At 39.4% G+C, this 22252-nt stretch overlaps 1 protein-coding gene across 2 annotated transcripts in view; it reads left to right on the plus strand.

Annotated features, from left to right (window-relative positions):
* DACH2 (dachshund family transcription factor 2) overlaps window positions 1-22252 on the plus strand; it is a 226220-nt gene that overhangs the window by 147070 nt on the left and 56898 nt on the right. The window lies entirely within an intron of this gene.

Below are 22252 nucleotides of genomic sequence, written 5' to 3' on the forward strand. Positions count from 1 at the left end.
KGGATGCCAAAAAAARGGCCTGSARATAGAAATACTACAGARGAGCARGGAAGCTTCATGCAGAAAAGATAGAGGGTTTTAAAGGTTTAATTAATTAAGGTTTGATACCTTAAAGATAAAAGTGTTGGGGGTTTAAAAGCTGCCGTACAAAAGTTGGTTAATTTGTATGCACAGGGTTTTGTGTTTTACCTGATAGAGCAAAATTTGTGTCCTTCATGTGGGTAGGATTATTGGGATATTGGGATATACATTAATGGGATTATTTTAGGTATCACACAGAACAAGAAGTTTTTTGGGGGACTGTCAGGTTAGCCTTTGGGCAGTGCATCAGGAATGTGCCTTTTACAGGGGAGCTCTGTGCTTTAGCAGGTCAGGGATTCTACAACCAGCTCAGTATCCATTTCAATACTTGGAAAAATTCCCACTGACTTTAGCTGGCGTTATGGTGGGGCCCAAGAAGAAGGGTGTGGTGGCAGTTCCATAAAGATCCTTTCTCAGTTCTTTCCCCTTTCATTGCCCAATGCAGTAAAATTGCCAAGAGTGCTTTTTCTGGCTCCAGTGCCAGTGTTGCTTGCAGGCAGAGTGATAGGTCCTTATCAGAAAGAACTAMCACTAATCCTATTCAAAATCCCAATTTCTCCTCTTTCCAGCATGTGCAGTGTGAGCTTTAGGATCATTTTTGTAATGTGGGGTTCCTCCTTTTTACATGGRGCAGGATGTGTGAAAAGGGAAAACCGCCGTGAAAGGAGTGTAAAWGTTGGCTCTACATTTCACCAAATAAAATAACATCGTAAGAATTACCAAACACTCACTGCAGAAAACTCTTTGGTGTGGCATGAAGAGAGTGGGAATTTTGTTTGGAAGTCGATACAGACGTTGTAACTTTGATCTGCTGTGAAGGGAACGCCAGGATAATTCTGTGTGCTTGAAACCTTCACCAACTGTTTGCTTTGCTCTAGACTTACAGTTTAAATGGCTATTAAAAATAAAATGGGCATGTGAAATGAGGAAGAAAATTGAATTTTGATTTTTTTTTCTCCCTACGAAGAGGTAGAAAGGAGCAGGGCAAAGGAGTCAGAAGCCTTGTAAGTGAGAAAAACATTTTATTTTAGGAGAGAGACCTACAGTTTCTTTGATTTGAGGTTGTGTTTAATAGCTTCTGTAATGGCTGCAACATGACTCTGCATCTAGATTTCAGCATGAATAACAACCTGTTCGTGTTTCATTTAGCTCCAAATGAGAAATTCTGTGTTTTATTGTTTTAGGAAATTAGTCTGTGTACTATTGCTCCTGGAACTTTATAATTAATCACTAAAGGTTATGGCTGTGGAGAGTTTGTGGGAAATAGATGTCTGAATGATTATAATTGTAGCTGTCAAATCAGAAATATGGTTCTACAGAGCTGAGGACCTTTTGTTTCCTTTGATTTTTTTTTTTCTTTTTACTGTAACAAAGACTCGAAAGGTTGCAGTTTTGCTTCAAACAATTAACTTGGGTTTTTACCTCAGTGTTACATGTTGGCTTCCTACAATGCCACTAAATATTTCACTTTTGGATGTGCCTTCCTGCTCATCCCACAGTCTGATAGATGAGTGGAACACTCTCTTTTTGCTGTTATTTATTTTAAATTAAAAATATAATTGAGTGGTATTAAGTCCTGAAGCTTTATTGCCAGCTTTTTTTGCAAGTGTGTCATTATATACAGGCCATTAGGATAATAAAAAAAAAAGTGTTGAGGATGTCTTGGCATATTCATTTCAGTCCCCATCTGTATCTGTTGAAGTATGAAATAATTTTGGGTTTGCTCCTTATTGATGCCTAGCCTGTCACTTCTGTAGTTTCTTCCTCTGTGCATCATTAYGATGATGGAAATTTTTAAGGATTCTCTGATTGAAGCCAAGATTTGTGCTGTCAGTTTAAACAGAACTCTAAACTTGATTTTACACGATCACTGACCAATTCCTCTGATCTTGGGTTGTCTTCTAGGAAATTGCAGGTGTGGAATTGAATGTTAAAAGTGTGTCTGAGGAAGTGGGGGATAAATGTGCCACTTCTTTTCCTTCTTCTCACCCAGCTGGTGAATCAGGTCCTACCTACCTCCTTTTCATGATGTTGCAATAATCTCAGTAATGGTGGAGTTTGGTATTGGAATATTCTAAATAACTTCTTAAAACTACAGGAGGTAATACTGAAAATACAGGAGATGCTACAGGAGGTAATACTGAAAATACAGGGAAAAATCCCCCAAAAGTTTAATTTGCAGGTATTTTTTAATTGAGATAATTCTTTAGTTCACGGTGCTGTGAAGAATGCTCTCATACATTTGAACATTGGTGTCCTCCTTCCACTCTCTCTGCAGAAGAKAAAGAGATTTTTTTGCACCTTCCTACTCATCATATGAAGTGTTGAAGCCAGGCTTCTCCTGCAGTTGAAAATCTCCTCTTTAATGTGGCACTGGAGGCTCTYTGGCCCCACAGTCCAGCAGAACTGTGCTGGCTGTTCCTTGTGCTTGGTGTCCCTCTCCATCTTTTGTAGGATCTGGGCAGGAAGGTTGAATTTGGAGAATTTGGGTGGTTGGGGACCTGAGTGGATGTGGGAGAAACCCATCTCTCTGGAACCTCAGTGGCCATAAGTCCTTTATGATCCTGTTYCTCCTTTTTTGGCTGCTCCAGGTGAGTCCTTGGAGAGGACACTTTGTGCTGGTGGCACCTCAGGTTTTACCAGGAGTGACTTTGGCCTTTCCTGTTCCTTTTGGGAAGTGAGGAAGGTCCAGAGGGAGCAGCTGAGTCCAGCTCAGGGACCAGGTTTGTTGTGTAGAAATAAGATACAGAGAAAAAAAACCCCATCTGATTGTGTAGAAGTATTTGCAAAGATGAGATTCTCCATCAGCGTTCAGCAACGCTAAAATCAGATGAAACATTCTGGAAATTAGCGTGGCTAATTTAGATATTGAAATCAATGCTTTTACTTTTAATGGCACTGCAGCAGGTAWTTTTTACAAATATGAGATGGGATAGGGTGTAAAGGAGAGAGTGGTGATGTTTCCTAAACATCCTCGAGGATCCTGGCAGGAGCTGTGTGTGCAGAGCTCAGGGTAGAGCAGGTATTTCCTTCTGGTGGCTTTTGGAGGCAGCACGCATGATTTAATAAATGTGTTTTGCTTTCCCAGGAGAGATATCAAACAGCACTAAGTGTTTCAGTGGTATTTCCTTAGGAAGTCAAAATGTTATTCTGTATGTAGAGCCTTGTTGCTTAATTTCCAGACAAGGAGCTAAGTTAGGCAGGAAAGAAAGGAAAAACACCCGAGCTTTTGGCATATGAGGATCAGAGAAAAAGCTCTTCATAGGGAAAAAAAAAAAAAAAGTGTTATCTTTTTATCCTTCTTTCCCTTCAGTACCTGCCATGCAGTTTTCTCACAAATGCAAACATCCTTCACAATCTGTTTAAAAAACCACAAATACATCACTCGGAGGAATATTTAAGGAACCATCAGGAGGGAAAAAACTCATTGGTTTAATGGAATGCTGTCAAGGAAAATCAGCATCACAAACGACACAGGGGCAGAATTGATACTTTTGCACTGACATGTTAAAAGAAAATCCCATGCATTATTTAGAAAACCCAGAAATCTGTCAGCTGTATGATTGCCGAGTTAGCAGAAGCAGGAGGATGCTGCTCAAGTTGAAAAGAAACGCGTAGGCACAGATCCATATTGTAACCTTTCATGTTCTCCACCCACCACGAGTACCCAGCTATTACACGGTCAGCATTTTTGAGTTTTTCTCTTTTAAAATTTTCAAGCGCTTGAAAAGTCAAAAGAGGTAGGTCTTTTCTTCTAAAAAGCAGGATGCCGAGGCTGTTATTTTATTGTAAGAATGTAAAACTGACAGGACCAGAGAACAGGTTTTTTAAATCCTTGAGTACCGTGTAGATTTCATGAAGTCATTTTTCCTGGTGTTAAGGCAAGTATTTTTGTGTCATTTGAGCAGAGAGTTAYGAATTTTCTTCGTATGAATTTTCTTAAATTGTCCTTTGGCCAGGAGGGATATATACARTATTGAAGCAAGAGAGAATTTCATGTATTTTGGTTTTTGTGCTGTCTCATCCAAAAAAGAGATGTGACTCCAGCCTGAGCAGACACATTAAAACATTTTATCCTAAAAACAGAGACCCCTGTGCTGGTTTTGTGGCCATCAYTGGTGATGGTGAGTGGAGGGTGGGAAGGTGAGAGGAGCCTGGAGGGGACGTTTGGCCCCGGTTTTGGGGACAGGATCTGCACAGGAGGGACACCACACCTTGAAGGGGATTTAGGGAACACCAACACTCCRTGGGTTTCAGGATGTGCCTCCAAAYATCACCCTGGAGGTGGGGTTTTGTGAGAATTCATTGACCCCACGTGGCTGTCATGATGAAGAAGTTCGTGTAAGGTTTGGTTTTTTTGGTGAAAGTGGAGTGAGTGAACTCAAACGCTGGCTTTGAGCACAGGGGCTATGAAAGGCTTTCCCCAGTGCTGAGTGTCAGGAAATATCCACGGTGGGAATGTCCCCAGCAGGGAATTCCCTGTGGATGTGTCAGTGATCTCTCCCCGGGGCCAGGCACTGATAATCCTGCAGGAAGAGRCTGATGTGCTGATTTATTTTTAAAATACAGCTCCACAAGCATTGGCCAGGGAGCAGAACGCTGCTTTTTTGGTTCAGTGTTACCTCGTTTGTGTTGTGCTGTTTTCTCTCTGTGTGATACTTCCATGAGCCCTCTCTGTTATCCCAACAACTCCACGTGGGAAAATTGGAATTAAGATGCAGATATCTATTTCTTTGGCAAATTGGTTTTTTTTGGAGCGTGAGTGTTAGTGGATATTTTGTGCTGTATTACCCCAGCACTGGGTGGGATTTGCTACCAAGAATTTTAGGAGGCTTTAGTGAACCTTTAGCACAAAAGTGATTTTTTTATCTGCAAACTTACTTTAAGGTCTCAGTTTAGGTACCTTCTTAAGCAATTATCTATTGAATGCATGTGAATAATGTAACTGAATTTTTTTAAGTATTCATTTTAATATGGATATAAATACTTTATAGTAAATGTAGATGATGAGTCCCACATAAAATGTTGATACATCAACTAATATTTACATATTTGGATTGACTGACACCCAGCTCTGAGAAACGTGAAGTAGCTCTGGGTTTAGTTTTAAAACTAATAAAGGAAATACAACTCCAGACAAATTTTGAAAATTAAGTTCTCTGTAACTCTGAGGCATCTTTTTTCTGGGAGAGGAATTATCTTTCAGGTTTTTGATGCTTATCTTACACAGGATGTGTTTATATAACATCATGAGCTAATGTAAACTGGTTTAAAGATCAAGAAAATTTAGGTTTTATGTTATATTGGCCTCTTTTTAGAGAAGTTGTTATTAACTCTTGAAGCTCTGGTTGTGTGAATGCTTTTTGAGTGGGTCATTCCCGAGGGTATGTTTTAAATGGATTCATGACAATTAGATTTTAGATACTGCTAAGTGCTTACAAATGGAGAATATAAGTACTCCTGTAAGTTTATATTTCAGCAGTTAAACATCTCACACAATCTGTTTCCTYGGTATATTTTGGTTGTTATCTGATCAGAAGTCAAAGAACTGTTGTTCCCTTTTTTTGCAGAGCAGAAAGTACTTTTAAAAAAGAAAAAAAAAAGGCAGAATTCTGTACAATGATTTCTAACTTCTGCTGGAACAAATTTAATACAGAAAATCAAGATTCATATCTGTTCAAAAGCCCTGCCTAACGCCAAATCAAATACCTCTGGGTGCCCACGGCGTGATCATAAACAACCTCTCCAGATTCTTGCCATATCTGCTATCAGAACTAAGTGCAGCAGAAGATAAACTAATGACAAAATGCAAATGGTATGGCTAAACGGAGGAGAATTGAGAGCTTTCACATGTCTATCACCTTTCAGATCCTTTACAAATTTATAGTCTCAGAGTGCAGAGGTCTAAATCTTCAAAGCTTGAAAAACAGAGGTGCAGCATGAACTAATCTTCATTTTTTTYCCCCCTATCTTCTTACAGCAGCACTAATGGAAATGTATTTTGTTTAATGACTCTGAAATCCTGTTTGTAATTAGATGTGGGAATTGGTCTTACTTTGTAACAGATGATACTGGAATAATAATATGAGAGATGCTACGCTGAGACCACTATCCTCCTAAATCTATATCATTTTTCATTTTATTGACAGGAAATGTGTTCCTGGAACAAAGAGATTGATTTTAAAGAGTGGAAAAATAATGTCTAGTAAAAACTCGAATGAAAACATTTTAGCATTACTTGGAGTTTATCACAGGAGTATATTAACCCTTTAGCTGTGTTTTTAATTGTGGTAAGCAGTCTCCTTGTAATTGTTGTTTTGTCACTGATATAATCTTTGAATGAATGCACCAAAAGGTAGGGAACTTTAATTAATGACGGGGTCCATACAATTAAAATGCATATCATATTTCAGAAGGATTATTCGAAATAATTAATTTTGTCCGTTAAAACACTTTTCCAGTTGTAAATGAAGTAATYAGGAGTGGGCACAGAAGATGGGAGCGAGGGCTGAGCTCGCAAAGTCCCTTCAGAGTATTACTCTCTTTACTGGGTCTTGATGTCATAAATCATTTTGGCCTCYGTAGAGCCAAGGCTACATTTTTTCCTTGGTTATAATTCTCATTTTTGTTGGGAATCTGCAATCTGTRGCCAGTGGCAGTGTGCTGAGGGAARGCAGGWGGCTCTGAAGTGTCCCCATTAAGGCAAAATCTCGTTCCTCTGCAGGGCTCGGGGACCCCACAGYGCTGTGGGGAGTGATATTTATCTGAAAGGCACCAAATTTAGCACTTTCTGTGTAAATTTTTATGAAGAAAGAGGCAGATTAGATGCCCCACACTTYAAAAGGAAAATCATTCCAGTTCAGGTGTTTTAGTGGGGTCCTGTGGCTGCTGAAGGACGTGGTGTGAGAGGGCTGTCACAGGGACGGGGGGGCACCTCTGCCTTCTGCCTGGGGAAAAAGAATGATCCAGGTCTGTCCCTCTGAAATGCATCTGGAATTTTACATTAAAACATCCTTGGAAAAAACCAAACCAGACCCAGGAACAGGAAGAATCCCCTGGTGACCAGCAGGACTGTGKCAGTGTGGGRTGCCAGGGCCACTYTGGGGTTTGCACATTTTCCACAGGSTACCAAAGAACRAGGACAGGGAAATAYCTGACMTCAGRCAGATCCTTTTTCTTTTTTTCCAGGCCCTTGGATGTACTTTTGTTTCCACAGAATCTCCTCTGCTGATCATTTTGCACCAAGTGACACGTTCAAACTGTGTTGGTTTAATTTCCCATTGCAGCGTGCAGGGATGTAAAGAATCCTGTAAAGAATTCCAGGAAAATCAAGCATTGGTGACAGTTACCTTTGTTAACAGCTCTAAGTCCACTTCAGGCTCACTTTAATGATATTTTACCAACAGAAAGTACTTCAATATTTTAATTACATTGTAAGTCTGGAACATTCTTGTTCTTGTTAAGGCACATATAAGTTAGGATGAAAACTGGCATATTACCTTTGATGTGGGCCACATGCTGAGAGTCCCCCAAAGGATGTCACCAATAGTGATACAGCTGCCAACAGCAGGAGTCTCATGAATTACAATTTTAATCAGATTTTTTAAAAAAACTCCCCTAACCTACAGTTAATTTATGTTTGAGGCAAGGCATGTTTGTGGCGTGATTTATTTGGAATATTTTCCYGCTTAAAGGAGCGGCATTAATCCCCCCCAAAATTTTAATGTGGTGGGTTTTTCGTTAAGGATTCAGCGCTAGGTTTGTGCCCTGAGCTGACATCGGTGCAGCTGAGATTCGGTAGCAGTTTTCCTTGCAACAGTTGGTGCTGTTGAAATGTCTGGCTGATCTGTGAATTTGATGAGACAGAAGTCACCGTGGTCTCCAGAAATTCTGCCTTTCCTTGCACCCACAGAGTACGAGGCATCCCTCCCTGGTGGAGCAGGGGCTGTGTGGGTAAGCAGGACACACACAGATCAGAACCCTCCTGCTTTTTATAGAATACCTTGGCTCTCTTGAGCAGATAGATTCAAGTTTTGTTTTCCCTTTTAATGAAGTTTTGATCCATGAGAAAATYGGGATTATGCATTTATTTCTGTGATTTTGAAGTAAGCATCTGACAGTTTTGCATAATAGGTTATGCTTTCTGCTCCATATTCCGTTTAAAAAAAGCTGGAATCCAAAGCTGTGAGTGACATTTTGGTAGAATTTTAGCAAGTACAGTCATTACCAAATTAAAAATAGGTACAGGTGGGTAGGCTGTGTTTTTAGCTCCTTTTAAAAAAAAACCCAACCCCTAAATGTATACAAGAGCAGCAATTTATCAGATCATTATAGTTGCAATTAGGAAAGATSAGCAGTGTTGTCTCGGACCAAGAGGAAATGTACCTTTGTCCACCAGAAGCTTCAACTTCARTGGCTGGGACACCTTTTCCTCCAGTGAAATTCTTGATTTGTTAGAAGTTTAATTTAAATTAGTAAGATCACTGAAGAGTTTTAAAACCTGGTCCATTTAGTCATGGAGAAGAAAACCTTGTTGGCACCGTATGRAGCTGCCAATTCGTCCATAATCTAAAGGAAAATGCGTGGATTTTTAATACAAGTTTTGGGTGCTTTAATATTTTAGACATTTAACTAATATTGTGCTATTTGGTAACTAATTAATGTGTATTTGAGGCTGGACAGTGGTGTGTTAGATTTTGGAGGTGCCTGTTGTGTTTTGGGAGGCGCAGAAACGCGCTGTGTTTGGGATGGCGGTGCTTGGAGGTGTTTCCTTTGAGAGCAGTGGGTTGGGCTCTGCCCCAGCCCTTCCTGTGGCTCAGGAAGGTTCAGGGTGCAGGAATTTGGGGTGCTCAGCTCAGGCTGTCCCTGGGGCACACCCCTGCTGCTCAGGTAGGAGCTGTTCACCCCGCAGGACGGATCTGCCCCTGGATCTGCTCTCTCTGCTGCAGTTTGTGCTGCTCAACATCATCAACAGCAGCACTTCCAGACCTTTTTCCACTTCACACCCCATGTCTGACTGACAGGTGCCATTAGAAATTCCATAGGCTTGCTGATCATGGCCATTTTCCTGAAGTTTTCATCTTCCTTCTTAAAAGTCTTTCCTTGCTGCATCTTTCACCCTGTGGGTGCAGAGAGCAATTTATTCCTTTTATGACTGAGCATGTTCTTTATGCAGTGAGGACAATGAATGGGCCTCCTGCCCATTGTCCCTTCCCTTTCCTCTGTCCTCACCGAATTTCTACATTGTATCTCTCTCAAATCTTCACAAAAGTTTAGACAAATTCTAATGAAGATGCAGAGTTTTGGATAATTCGGCTGTGTGTGCTTAGGATATAGACTGACATCTGCCCTTGAATGTGGAGCATTTAGTTCAGTTGAGTTTGACCATTTTATGGTTCATTCTCCCTGTACACATTGACTGAAGGTACATTCTGAAGGTAAATTAAAATTGATAGTTGAAACTGAAAATCAGCATTTCCTGTCTCGATGCTGTGCATTTTTTAAGCTGTACACAGCCATCTGCAATTAATGCTCTTTGTTGTATATCTTCTGTATTTACAATATATTTGACAATAAAACCTTTTTTGACATTTAATCAGTAGCAGAGTTGTTCCACTCTCATTATATATTCATGAACTTTATCACCAAGACAAGACATAAATGTTGAGCTTCCCTTTAAGATCAGACAGGCATTGATATTTAAAACATTGAAASTTGGGGGGGGTTGTGACTGTTCTACATTTGTACAATGTAAAAATTAGAATAGAATATTCGTTTTAAGAAGATGCCTGGGTTCTTTTAAGGATGGAGACAATGAAACTTTGGGACTAGTGAAACTGAGTAAGAGCTAAGAATTGTGTATATTCAATTACTGAATATACTGTTTATTCARTCACTGATGTCATGGGCCATCAGAGGCTGCTTTTCCCCCTTTTCCTGTAAAGCTGATAATATTAGTTAAATTGTGATTCATTTTCTCAGATTTCAGATGGAAGTTGGAGAGGCAGTAGGAAGAAGTGTCTTGCAAGTTCCCATGGATCTGTTTGTTGATTGCCTGTCTCCAAGAGTTTGATGTGAGGGGGATTTTGGCATTTCATCCTTGAGAAATATTCCCCCTCATTTGCAGCACCTCTTCTATTTTTCTGGATTTTGACAAAGTAGATATTTTTTGGAAGCTGAGTCCAACTTCATTCCCTTTCTCTGTAAAATCTTAGATCCAGGAAGAAAAGCCATTTAGAAAACACCAGAATAGCACAAATAAGATCTTTAATTTCACTTTTTAAACACCGAGCATATCTGGGTATATCCTGTATGTTAAATGGCATTTCTGTGTCAGTGAGAGATTGAACTTCAATATCAAAATACCACTGAAACAAAAAGGAATTTGCATGAAACTTGCAGGTATCTTATATTTGGGAGGATAATCTCTAATGAGCCTCTCTGAATTTAAACTSAGTGATTCTGTCTGTAGAAGAAATATTTGCATTGTCCTATTGCTCAGAGCTGATACTGATTTTCTCTCCAGCTAACTAACAGYTCTTCTTTCTGCCTTGAATAATTACAGCCCAAACCTTGCCCTTGTTCTGTGTAAATGGAAAATCCAACTTATCTGGATAGCAGTGAATCTTCAGTTTGGATTTTTAAAAAAGTATTTTATTTATTAGAAGCAGTTATGGCTCTGAAATAAATGGTGCAGTTATGCAACATCTCACCTTCAAAGTTTAATCATCTACAAATGAAATTTATTTTTCATATGCTCTTTCCCTTTTAATATGATCCATTAATTTTTTTTTCTTGTTGTTTGTTCATCTATTTTGGATGGAGACTCTGGGCATTTATTTTTCCTGCTCCTTAACTCTTGGTATGATTGATGTAAAAATACTTTAAAATAATGCTCRTATGATTGAAATAATTCCATATTTGAATGAGTTTGAAGTTGCCCAGAGATGTTGTGAACTCCCCATCCCTGGAAGTGGATGGGGGACAGTGGAAGGTGTCCCTGCCCGTGTCAGGGGTGGCACTGGATGGGCTTTAAGGTCCCTTTTAACCCAAACCATTCTGGGATTCTGTAGTTCWGTATTATTTGAGTTATGTGGTGACAGTGTGGTCACAGCTCCCCCATTTTTAGTTCTCTTAATTGTACACATGCAATAACTTCTAATTCAATTAAGACCAGCAATATCCCACATTAGCCTGTGTGTCAAAATCCATGCAGTATCCTATAAAAAAGTCATTAGTTTGGTAATATCAATTTAACAAGTTTTAGCTCATTAACCTTGACACCAGCAGTGCTGGAGAGAGGAGCCTTTTGCTGTTGTTGTTCTCAGCACATCACAGGAGCTCTGGAAATGTGCAGGAGCCCGTGGCCATTAGCCCTGATCATCWGTTACGGCTCTGCTGGGCAAACACCACAAATTACAGCTCTTCCAGTCAACTTAATCAGTGGTTGGTGCACTTATACARCAKCTCACCTTCAAAATTTAATCATCTGCAAATTGCAGAAATACTTCTTCAATACTTCTTCTTTTTGYTTTCTGGTTCTGCCTTTGAGAAAGGACAGTTACCTTTATCATTTCTTGTTTTAGCTGATGAATGTTATTCAATATTGGTGCAGGTACCATTATAAAATAGGRAAATGAGTGATTATTTAGAAGTAGAGTACAAAGAAATAAAGAAGAAACTCCAGCAGTCAAAAGGCTGTCGTGTATTGTACTTTTTCTCTTGTACTCATAGAATCCAAAAATCAATTCTGAAAAAGATCGTGGAGTCCAAACTGGTGTGTCTGATTTGGTGTGTCAAACTGGGTGATTCTCATTTTCAGAGTTTAGAGGAGCAGAGCAGAACTCTTGTTGAGTCCCACTGTTAATCACAGAGGCATTTGAGCAGCAGAAAGGAAAGGAGGGATTCCATAAAAACAAAAAGCATTTTCTTAGGAGCAGCTTCCCCTGATCCCTTGCAGTCATGGTGTGTCTGTCACTTTTTATGGTCTGAGGACAGGATTTGGATGTAGAGAGAGCGAGAGAATCCACTTGTGAGGAAGGGCTGTGTGAAACAGGGGGAGAAGAGGGAGTTACAGCAGTGTCTCCATGTGAAAGTGGGAAAACAAAGCAAGATAAACATGGGAAACAGAATATTTCATTGTCAGCTTTTTGTCCTGTCCAAGCCAGTGTCATATTTTTCGTGTGTTCATTTCCATTCCCTTTTCCATTCTCGTTCCCCTTTCCCTTTTCCATTTTCCATTTTCTTTTCCCCCTTTTCCTATTCCATTTCCTTTCCATCTGAAATTGCCTTTCTCTACTTTTTTTTATTGTGTAAGTTCTCTTTAAATGACCACCCTTTTTGTGTGTAAGAATTAATTGAATTTAGGGAGCACTTTGGGCACTTTTTCTCCTTTTTTTTCTGTGCTGAAGGGGGTCACTTCCCACATTTCCATCTCCCCATTTCATTCCATTTTCTGTCCCTTCTGCACCCCCAAACTCTTCCCTGCTTGGCTGAGCATGGGGCTCCATCCAAAGGTTGTTCCTTCTGGAATATTCCTAATTTTGTATCTGGGATGAGGGATGAGCTGTGGAGGGTTTCAGGACAGACCAGGGGTATAACATGTGCACTTGGAATATTGCAGGCTAACAAAAAAATCACTGTTCTGAGCTACGTGTTAAAAACTCTTTTTTCTATAAAGCAACAGTTTAACCTCAGCCAAAATTTCAGCCTCACTAAGGCAAAACAAGGTTGATTTAAATAAACTTAAGTGGATATATATATATACATATATATATACATATATATATATTTTTTTTTTTCCTCTTGGCATGTTTGTCTCATAAAATGTGAGCTATTTTTTTTGGCTTTTGTAGAAATCGAATCCAAAATGAAAAAGTACATTAGGTGAAGTTAAATGGAAATGTTGGTTGAGCTCCAGGTAGCAGGGAAGAGCACAGTGTTGAGGTTGAGCAAGGTTTTTCGTATGCAAAAAAAATCACTGCATTTTGCAGGAGTTCTGTGAGTTTGAAAAGAGGTAATTTCAAGTGATTTTATCTTTAAGAATTTCCAAAAAAACCTTTACTCTGTGTATTGCATAAGAAAAAGAAGCTATTTTGAAAATTAATTACAAAATAAATTTACTAAATTTGTTACTCTTGTAAAATATGTTACATTTGGCTTTTAAAATCTCTTCTATGTCTTGAAACTGGACTTTTGTCTTAATCTAAGGAGCATTTTTCAAGTMATACATAAAATACTTTATTAAAATAACTGAAGACAGTATGGGTGTAGAAAAAAAGTGCTTTGTGGCATCTTTCATCTAAGACCTGATTGAGATAGAATCATCTGTACATGAAATCAGAAAATTAACATGTGCTGGGTGGTTGGGCAAGCACTGGTTTTCTCTCTAAGAGGGATCTTGCATTATTTGACATTTATAAAAAAAAAGTTAGAATTTCATGTGAAACCTGCAGTGGAATTTCTTGTGGYGAATGTATGTTATTTTACATTTATGTTAAACCCCACATGGGCACGTTTTTACACGTATATGTGGGAATGTATCTTGGTATCTTTGAAATGAGAGCTGCAAATCCAACTGTAGGTTTGGGTCTTCTAATTTGGAGGCTTGTAGTCTGACCATGTTCACTTGAGATTTAAATATCTTTCGAGATATTCAAGCTTGATTGCTTGGCCTCACCTGAATGATGTAGCTTGGAAYTAAGGCTTTTATCTGGGTAGCTGTCTTTGTATCATGACTAAAAAAATCTTATCACTTCCAAGATGTTTTGTACAGTAAAATGTGTGTGGCAGAAGCCTCAAAGGTTTTTTGASCRGTATTTTTAAAAGCTGGCATAATTYATAAAGGGGAGGWTCAGCTGCAAACTRTGGGGTTTGGCTTTAAGAGGGTTTGGGGTTGTTGATTGACCAAGTTCATGGGTAGARGAAATTTGCAGAATAAAGGCAATCTGGGATTTTGGAGTGGCCAAGGCTGTCTGTGGCACTGAGTGAGCAGAATCCTTCCCCTTTTGGCCACTGGGCTTTGGACCACAGGGACTGTGCCATGGGTGTGCTGGGACAAAGTGCATCCTTTTAAAAAACCTCAGCCATCCTCTGTATTTTTTTTTTCTTTTTTAGACAGAAAGCTGCCCAGAATCTCAGAAGTGAAAAACAGCTCTTCAAGCTTCGCAAACTAAAGAGCTTTGGGCAGAGTGTATTTGTCATTATGGTTAATTTGCACATACCTCACCAAAGAAAAGGCCAGGGGAGCCAGGCCGAGAACACAGCTGTACAGGCAGCTCAACTAATTGCCTCTCCATCCTCAACCTCATTTATCTTCATTTCTTCCCAATTATACCAAATTATCAATAGTCTCTGTTGCATCAGASTCTTAATCCCTTTATTCAGGCAGCATTAGATAGTGGCAGATGAATTCTTGGAGGGAGTCAGGGTAAACAGCCATGAAATGCCACCTCTGGCAGATGGCATTGCTCACAAGAAATGTGACAAAACATTTGGAATTTGTTACCAGGCATTGGTATGAGAAGGCAAGCTGTCAATATTTTTTTAAATGATAATCAAGGTGGTGCATACTTATACCACAAGCAGWAATGAATCCTGTCCAAAAGCTCAAGCTTAGTTAAGTTCAGCTTGGCACGGTGCTGTTCTGTTTCGTTGAGAAGCCTCTCACTTTCTCTTCTCAAGAAATATATCCACTTTTTCTGCTATTAACATCGACATTATTAAAATGTTTGTTCTGATAGAAGTTGTTACTTACTGCTTTGTTTAGCTCAGAAAGAAATACTGGTTTGAAGATGTATTCTTTACACAATAACAAATTTAGGGTGTGTTTTCTTGATGTTGTTGGGATTTTMTAGGGGGTTGATCCTTCTCCTTAGAGAAGCTAATGCAAAACTCCCACTGGTATTCCTGGAGGAGAATTATCCTGGAGGTGATGGGAATGCCCAGTGGCTGGGCTTGCTGAATGAGAAAATGTTTTGAAAAGCCAAGATAGATTGAAATGTGTGAGATGTCCACGTGCTGGGGTAGGAATCCATTCAGATATTACTGCGGGCACAAATGAGGGTGGTTGTGGAAGGAAGTCCAAAGCTGGCTGCTGAAACAGTTCCAGGGGTTTTGGGGTGTTATTTTTAGGCTGGCATTAAGTGGAGCACAGTAGATGTCACTGCTGACCTTCTTTTATGTGAATTGGGTTTAGTCGCGGGCTCGTCTGTTCTGGCAGCGCTCTGAATGTTTCTGGAAGTCACAAGTGTTCAGTGCAAGGGATCAGCTGTCAGATGGGAAAACCAGAGCACCTTCAGGATGAATCTGTGGACCTTGTTGGGGCTGTGGCTGCTTTCACTGACCCCCAATGCAAACTGGGGCTGGAGCATTTATAAATCTCACTGGAGACCTTCTTTTGTAGAAAACTGTGGTGGGCATCCCTTGGCAGCCTCTCATTCTCTGGTACAATCTTGCATGAGTTGCTGAAGGTTTGGTCCACGTGTCTATCTATAAAAGCCACATTTAATTCTTTCAAGCCTTTCTTTATATTATATAGAGATCTTTTCGTATCAGGAGATTTTGAAGAGATTATAAATACATGAGCCATTTCTGTCACTGCAGATTACCTCAGCAGATTGCCATCTGCATCTTGAACGGTTCTTAATAATTATTTCAAATAAATAAATAGTAAATGATAAATCGTTGAAATGCCAATAACCTGATTTTGTGCAGTTACCTGTCTGCCCCGGATGACAAGACATTCTCAGATTCAAACTGAGTTATCTGCCTAGTTACAGTCATGGTAAAAATACATAGTACATGTGTCTCTGTGGTTCTTTCAGTAAATTGTTAAATATGGGGAAATAGTAAGTAATTTTAAAAAAGGCAGAAAATTGTAAATTGTGGTGAGTGAGGGTGTCAGTGATGATCATCACCAGAATACAAATCCGAGCTCTGTGCAGTGGTGGAGTTCAGAAGGATGTGAGCTTTATCCCTYCTGGCAGGCAGCCCTGCAAACTGTATGCAAGATCTGAAAGTTAAGCTGTTTTATTTCTGGCTTGTGCATCATCAACAGTAATAAAAACATGACAGACCAGAATTTTGACCTTCTTTCTCCCTGTGAAATGAGCATGTTCCTGGAGGCAGGCTGTGGTCCTGCACTAGAAAACAGTTTTTTTTGTTGCTGGTCCTAAACCAAAGGAGATAGCATGTTCTAGTACATCATTCTTATCTTTGTATAGAAAAATAAATAGCAATAAAGTCACACCATTGTTACTAAAAATGYTAGCTATAAATGTACTTTGCGTTCTATAGAAGAAACTGAATAGAGTTTTATAATTTAGTATTTAATTCACTACAGGAAYGGGGAGATGTCAGAGGAAGGCAACAAAAGCCACATTAACCTTCCTAAAACACCTTCAAATAAGAGATGTGGTTTTTCATCAAGTGCAGGTGCAGGTATCTAAGTCTGAGAGTTGCTTCTGAATGTCATTTCGTTTTAGTGGCAATTGTTACAACAGTTCATGTCTGAATTTCTGTAAATYTGCTGTTTCATCTTCTCAGGGTGTGTGAGTTGAATATCCCTGAGGTGTGTTTGGTGTTCTGGAGTACAGCTCTAGGTACTGAAGGTGATACTGAAATTCTGATTGTGTGTTTTAGCAGCATTTTTGTGGGTAAAGTTTGCAGGGATGAATGACTCTGGTGTGAGAGATAGACCAGGATTGCTGCTGTTCAGTCTTGGGCTCTGAGCCCTGGGTGGAATGGAGAGGTTTTGTTTTGGCTTTGTTTTGGAAAGGCCATGGAAGGAGAGTCACACCTGCCAGGGTAACAGGCACTGCCATCCATCAGCACGTGGGAGCTTTAACACACTTCATTTTCCACTTTCTCCTTCCTTTGTTCACTTCAAAAGAAGCAGCTGATGGTTTGGGARGGATGGTGAGGTTCCTAGATTAATATTACAACTCCGCTTTTATCTTCTCAAAAAGTATCTTCCTGGAATTAATTGTTCTTAATTAAATTGGCATCAAATATTCTGACATATTCCCAGTTATCTTCAGTGTCCTGTTTGCTGTGAAATAAACTTTGATTTTGCTGTCATCAAGACTTTTTCGAAAAGTTTAGGAATGATATTCAGATTTCAGATGCCTTCTTATTGTGTAATTATCAACAGATTACTTCACCTAAGTCCTGACAGACATATTTTTTAAGTATGACTGACTGATGGACAGATTGGGAATTGCTGAATTAATGGGCACATTTCAAAGCCTTGGCAGGGCTAAGCAGTAATTACATCTGCTGAACCACTTGATAAGTTTTTGGAAGTAGCCCAGTAAAGCCATCACTGGATTTCTTGAGTTTTAATATCTCACCCTGCACACTTTCATGGCTTTTTGTAGGGCACAATCCAAAAGTTGATACAGCCGAATACACACGGCCAGGCAGATCCATGGAATAAATCTTTTCMATGCATTGCAGATCTGCCAGTTAGATTTTAGTTAAATTTTCAGGTGGGTGCAATAATTTTGGGGCTGATGAAAAACCTTGTCCCCRTTTTTAAAGTTAAAAATTTTATTCAGGAGTAATAAGGGACCAAAGAAAGTGTCCACACTTGTGTGGCCTCTGTAAATAACATTATCTGCTGCCAGCACAAGGGACAGRATTTGGGTTAAATGGGTCAAAATCCTGACCCAGAACAGTTTTATGGTTTTCTGACAGGAAAGTGGCAGTTGACCAGGAGTGAGACCTGGGTCTTCTCTCCCTGACCTTCCTGCAGTGAGATTCTCAGTTTATCAAATATGACAAAAATTGTTTTCTACCTAATCTTGTCTTCCTGGGATGCTCAAAGGTTGAAAATGTTGACAGAAAGTTGTAGGCTGAAGTGTTTTTGCAGGGGATATTCTGTGTAGGCCAAAAAGGGACMATTTTTCCCAATATTGGGGTGAAACTGGGATATTAGTAAAAGAAAATAGTCTGGAATGCCTGAAAACACAGAGACTGGGAGGGTTGTGTTGTTTTGAGAGTAATGGGGTTCTGTATAATCCAAAAATTTTCAAATGCCCTGTATGTKCTGGACACTTACAAAATAAATTAGAGATGAGAAATTCTTTGGAATTACCAGTGCTGCAGTAGCATTGCACTAAATCCCTTTCTCTTTGCAGCTGTTGTTATGCTTAATATGCCCAACAAGATGAAAAATGTGTTTAAAAACAATTTGAGAATAAAATTGGCCAGTGAAGATGGTATTGCTTTTTACAATTGGAGTTCAATTTTTCAGGAATGTATCACAACAAAAAGTAAAATGACAGACACAGATTGAAGCGGTGTGGTTGTGGAATTCAAAGGTGGCTCTGACAGAGAGGATTTCATTTAGCTCAACCAGACAGATTTGAGGCTGATAAAATGAATTTGAAACCAAATGAAAAGAAACTGTCACCGAATTGAACTCTGATTACTTTCTGGAGATCTTTCAATRCCTGAAACCAAGACACTTGATTCAATCACTACAGAGATGTCTTCACCAAAAAAAAAAAAGCCAAACAAAAACAAAACCCCAACAAATAGATTTTGGGGTTTAATTCTGTAGAATATATATATATATATATATATATATATATATATATACACACACACACACATGTATATATATGTATATATAGAATATATACCTGAAAGAAATTACTTGAAATACATCTCTGTATATAATCTCATCATACAAAAGAAAGGATTGAAAATTAAAAAAGAAAAATATGACATCTTTGCCATGTGAATGGTACCTATTTGGACAAAAAATGGCAGTGAAACAGAAATCTCAAAACTTGTGGTGMAATATGAATTTGAAGCATTAAGGATTGAGTTTTTATAGATGTCTTCACTTGTAATTGTTATGGCAACAAAGAATTTGGAAATACACATTGATAYGTTGCATGTCAGAAATGTGTTTGCTGATCAAACACTGCTGACAGCTGTGTTACTAAATAAGAAAATTKTATGTTCAAAAATAAATCCCCTTTTTAAACGTTGCATGGCGTTTAAAGGGCTGAGTGTATCAGCTCAGGTTTGCATGTCCCATACTCGGTTTGCCCTGTGGATCTGCTTCTGGCTGGCTGTAAATTTATATTTACTCCAGGGAAGAACAGAAATTTTCATTTGAAATGGTTCTTTTTCAGCTGTGCAAAGGGGCTGTGGGTAGGATGGATYACAGGGCTGGGACAGGGCACAGGAGCAGGACTGTGAGCTCTGACTGGTTTCCAGTTGTTTCCTCTCTGGTGTAACTGGGAGGAACTTCATCATTCTGCCCCTATGGTTTCCCACTTGGAGTGTTGCCTTTTTCAACCTAGAAATGAAATTATTTTTTTTTTTTGAGATGATTTCAATATAGGAGGTGATATAAAAGTGGGTTTTTATTGGAGCTCCAGGGGCAGCCATGGAAGAATATCCACAAGACCACACCAGAGAGGTGAATAGAGTTTGAGAGGTTTTATGAAATTAGTATAATTGATAAAAAGCACCAATTAGGAGGACCAGGGGTGATGCAATTTCCCCCAGGTCAGACCCCTTCTCTGGAGCCCCTCACCCTTGGTCCCAGCTGTATTTTTTTACGAAAATTTGTCTCACATCCCTTGTTCTCAGCCTTGGTTCCCAGGAGGAACCAGGACAGGATGGGGACCTTGTGCCCTGTGGGGCTTGGAGTGGAGTTTGGAATGTGTTTGGTCTCCCAGGTGGGGAAAAGGGGAGGGAAAATGCTGGGAAGGGTACAAATATAGAAAAGGAAAAGACAAAAATCATCAGGAGCTGATCAYACTGCCCTTACAAAACACTTCACACCTGAGCAGCTCTAGGTAGGAACTGCTGTAATTATTATTTTATTTTTAAGAGGTTTCCTGCTCTGTGTAAGTTCAGTCCAGACAGAGATGGAGCTGTTATCTGTGGGATGCTGCAGGCTGAGGATGCATTTCATTTAACATCCACTTCTGTTATACACTGTACACTCAGCTGTGTTTTTTTCTTTCTCTAAGGAGAAGTGATAGGGAACATAAGAATACAGGAATGGTCTGTGGAGATAAGTGTATTGCAATTTATTCTGGTGTTGCTGGCACTGAAAACCAGAGCAGATTTACAAGTGGAATTTGCAGAGGGAAAAAGTTATTATTGTCCCCATCTGTAAGGAGAGCTGCTCCAGTGATTTGGACTGTGTGATATGGTTTAAATTCAGTTTCCTGTTCCATTGCAGGTTTCCTGGGTTTCCTTAAGCAAGTCACTTTTCTTCACRGGGCAGTTCTCCATCTGTAAATTGGGAATAATGGAATTTTCCTCCAGAATGTGCAGTGATTGTAGAGTTGGGCACAGAGAGCTGATGGGGCTCTGGCAAAAAAACTTCCAGAATTATCTAAATGAGCAGGGTTTAGACTGTCTGTGCCTAGGGCTGGGAATACCTGGGGCAGAGGAACACAGGGAGAGGGAAACTTTTAGATGAAGAGTCACTTTTTTCATTCAGAAATCTCTGAGAAACTGTCTTGGCCCGATTTTTGAAGCCAGTGTCCAGGTGTGTGAAGTTGCAGGTACAAAATCTCAAAAGCAAAAAATTAATGGAAAAGTACATGTGGTCTTGGAGAAAGAATAGAGTGTAAATGTTAAATGTGTTGAAAAAGCACATGGAGAAGAATAAAACTCACTTGGTAAAATCAAGCACTCGACATTTCCTCCGAAAGTCCTTCATGAATGACACTTTAACTTGTGAAACACTCACACCAAATAATACCACTCACAATAGTCAAAATGAACAACTTCTACACCAAACAGCAATCAAATATTATTTGAAAGAGCTGATATACAGTATATTAAATAGCAAAGATGCTGACACAGCCTCAACTGTAGTAGTTCTAATTACTGCATTACACCATGCTATATTATATCACATGGCATAATTTAGTGTATCTCTCTTTGTCACTGTATTACTCATCGTTTTACAAATTACAACTCTTTTATAGGAAGGTAATTCATACTTGGACATAGTGCTAAAATGATGGAGTGTTTTCCTTTTTTCTCAATCACTGATCTTTCAAACTTTTGCATTTAGCAGTATTAATCATGTTTATTAGCCAAGTGTTGTCATAAAGAATGGAATTTCTCTGTTACTTTCATATTCAATTAAAATGTTTTTTTGCTTGCTGCCTCTGTCTGCTGCACTCCACTAATCTGTTTACTAATTCTAATTGAGATTCTYGTTCATAAATTCAAAACAAAATCAACACTGCAGTTGCATGTTTTTGTAACAATCTATAATCCAAGTGACACTGTGGGGTGTACCTGAGAGGGGAGTGGTCTTAAAATACCTTTTCAATCTAGAAGTGTTCAATCTAACTTTCTTTAGGTGCTCTGTTTGGTGAAGCAGATGTGTTTTGGAATTTTCTAACAATGGTCTGCTTAACCTGCTGCTTAAAAGGAATTTGGTATTCAAGAGTGTAATGCTGAAAAACTACAGTCTGTAAAATTGCTAAGAACACTCTCTTCAGACCAGACAGAGATTGGAGATGTCAGGTGCTCAGTTTTCTAGACTTTGTGTTCGTTGTAGACAGTAATTAATTTTCATAATAGAGATCTGGAATCCTAAGCTGAAATTCCTGAATATTGGTGATTTACAAACAAAGTGCAGAGTTTCACATGGGGCAGCCCCAGAGTCGAGCCCAGCAGTGCAGGGGGAGCTGTTGAAACTCAAAAATGACAAAACTTGAGGATAAATAAACCATTTGTGGTTGAATTTCAGCTGGAATTTGGTGACAGTGGAGTTAGGGAATGGCCAAGTGCCTCCAGTGGGGCTGACAGAGCAGAGCCCTGGTGGACACCAAGGGTGGGCACTGATGGATCTGGCAGGGTCTGGGTGTCCCCATGTCCTGTGGCAACACAAGATGGTCACTCAGCCTCTCAGATGTTCCCTTTCTGATAATTCACTTAATCATGACTGATGATTTCATCCTCARATATTTAGCTTGTCCTGTTTCCAGCGTACTGAAAGTAGGTGATAGTAAAAGTGTCTAAAAATATTTCTTTGCCTGATTGCTTATTTAATAATTTGATTTTTGAGAAATCCAGGTGTAGGTTCCAGGTGCTCAGCTGTGCTCAGGGATATTGGCTCATTGCTAAGCGAGCAAAACATCCTAAATGAGAGTTTCTCTTGCTCATGGTGTSCTGT

Source organism: Malurus melanocephalus, unplaced genomic scaffold (genome assembly GCF_030028575.1).
Source record: "Malurus melanocephalus ecotype Western Australia unplaced genomic scaffold, MMel_1.1 scaffold_272, whole genome shotgun sequence".
NCBI classification, from domain to species: Eukaryota; Metazoa; Chordata; class Aves; order Passeriformes; family Maluridae; genus Malurus; species Malurus melanocephalus.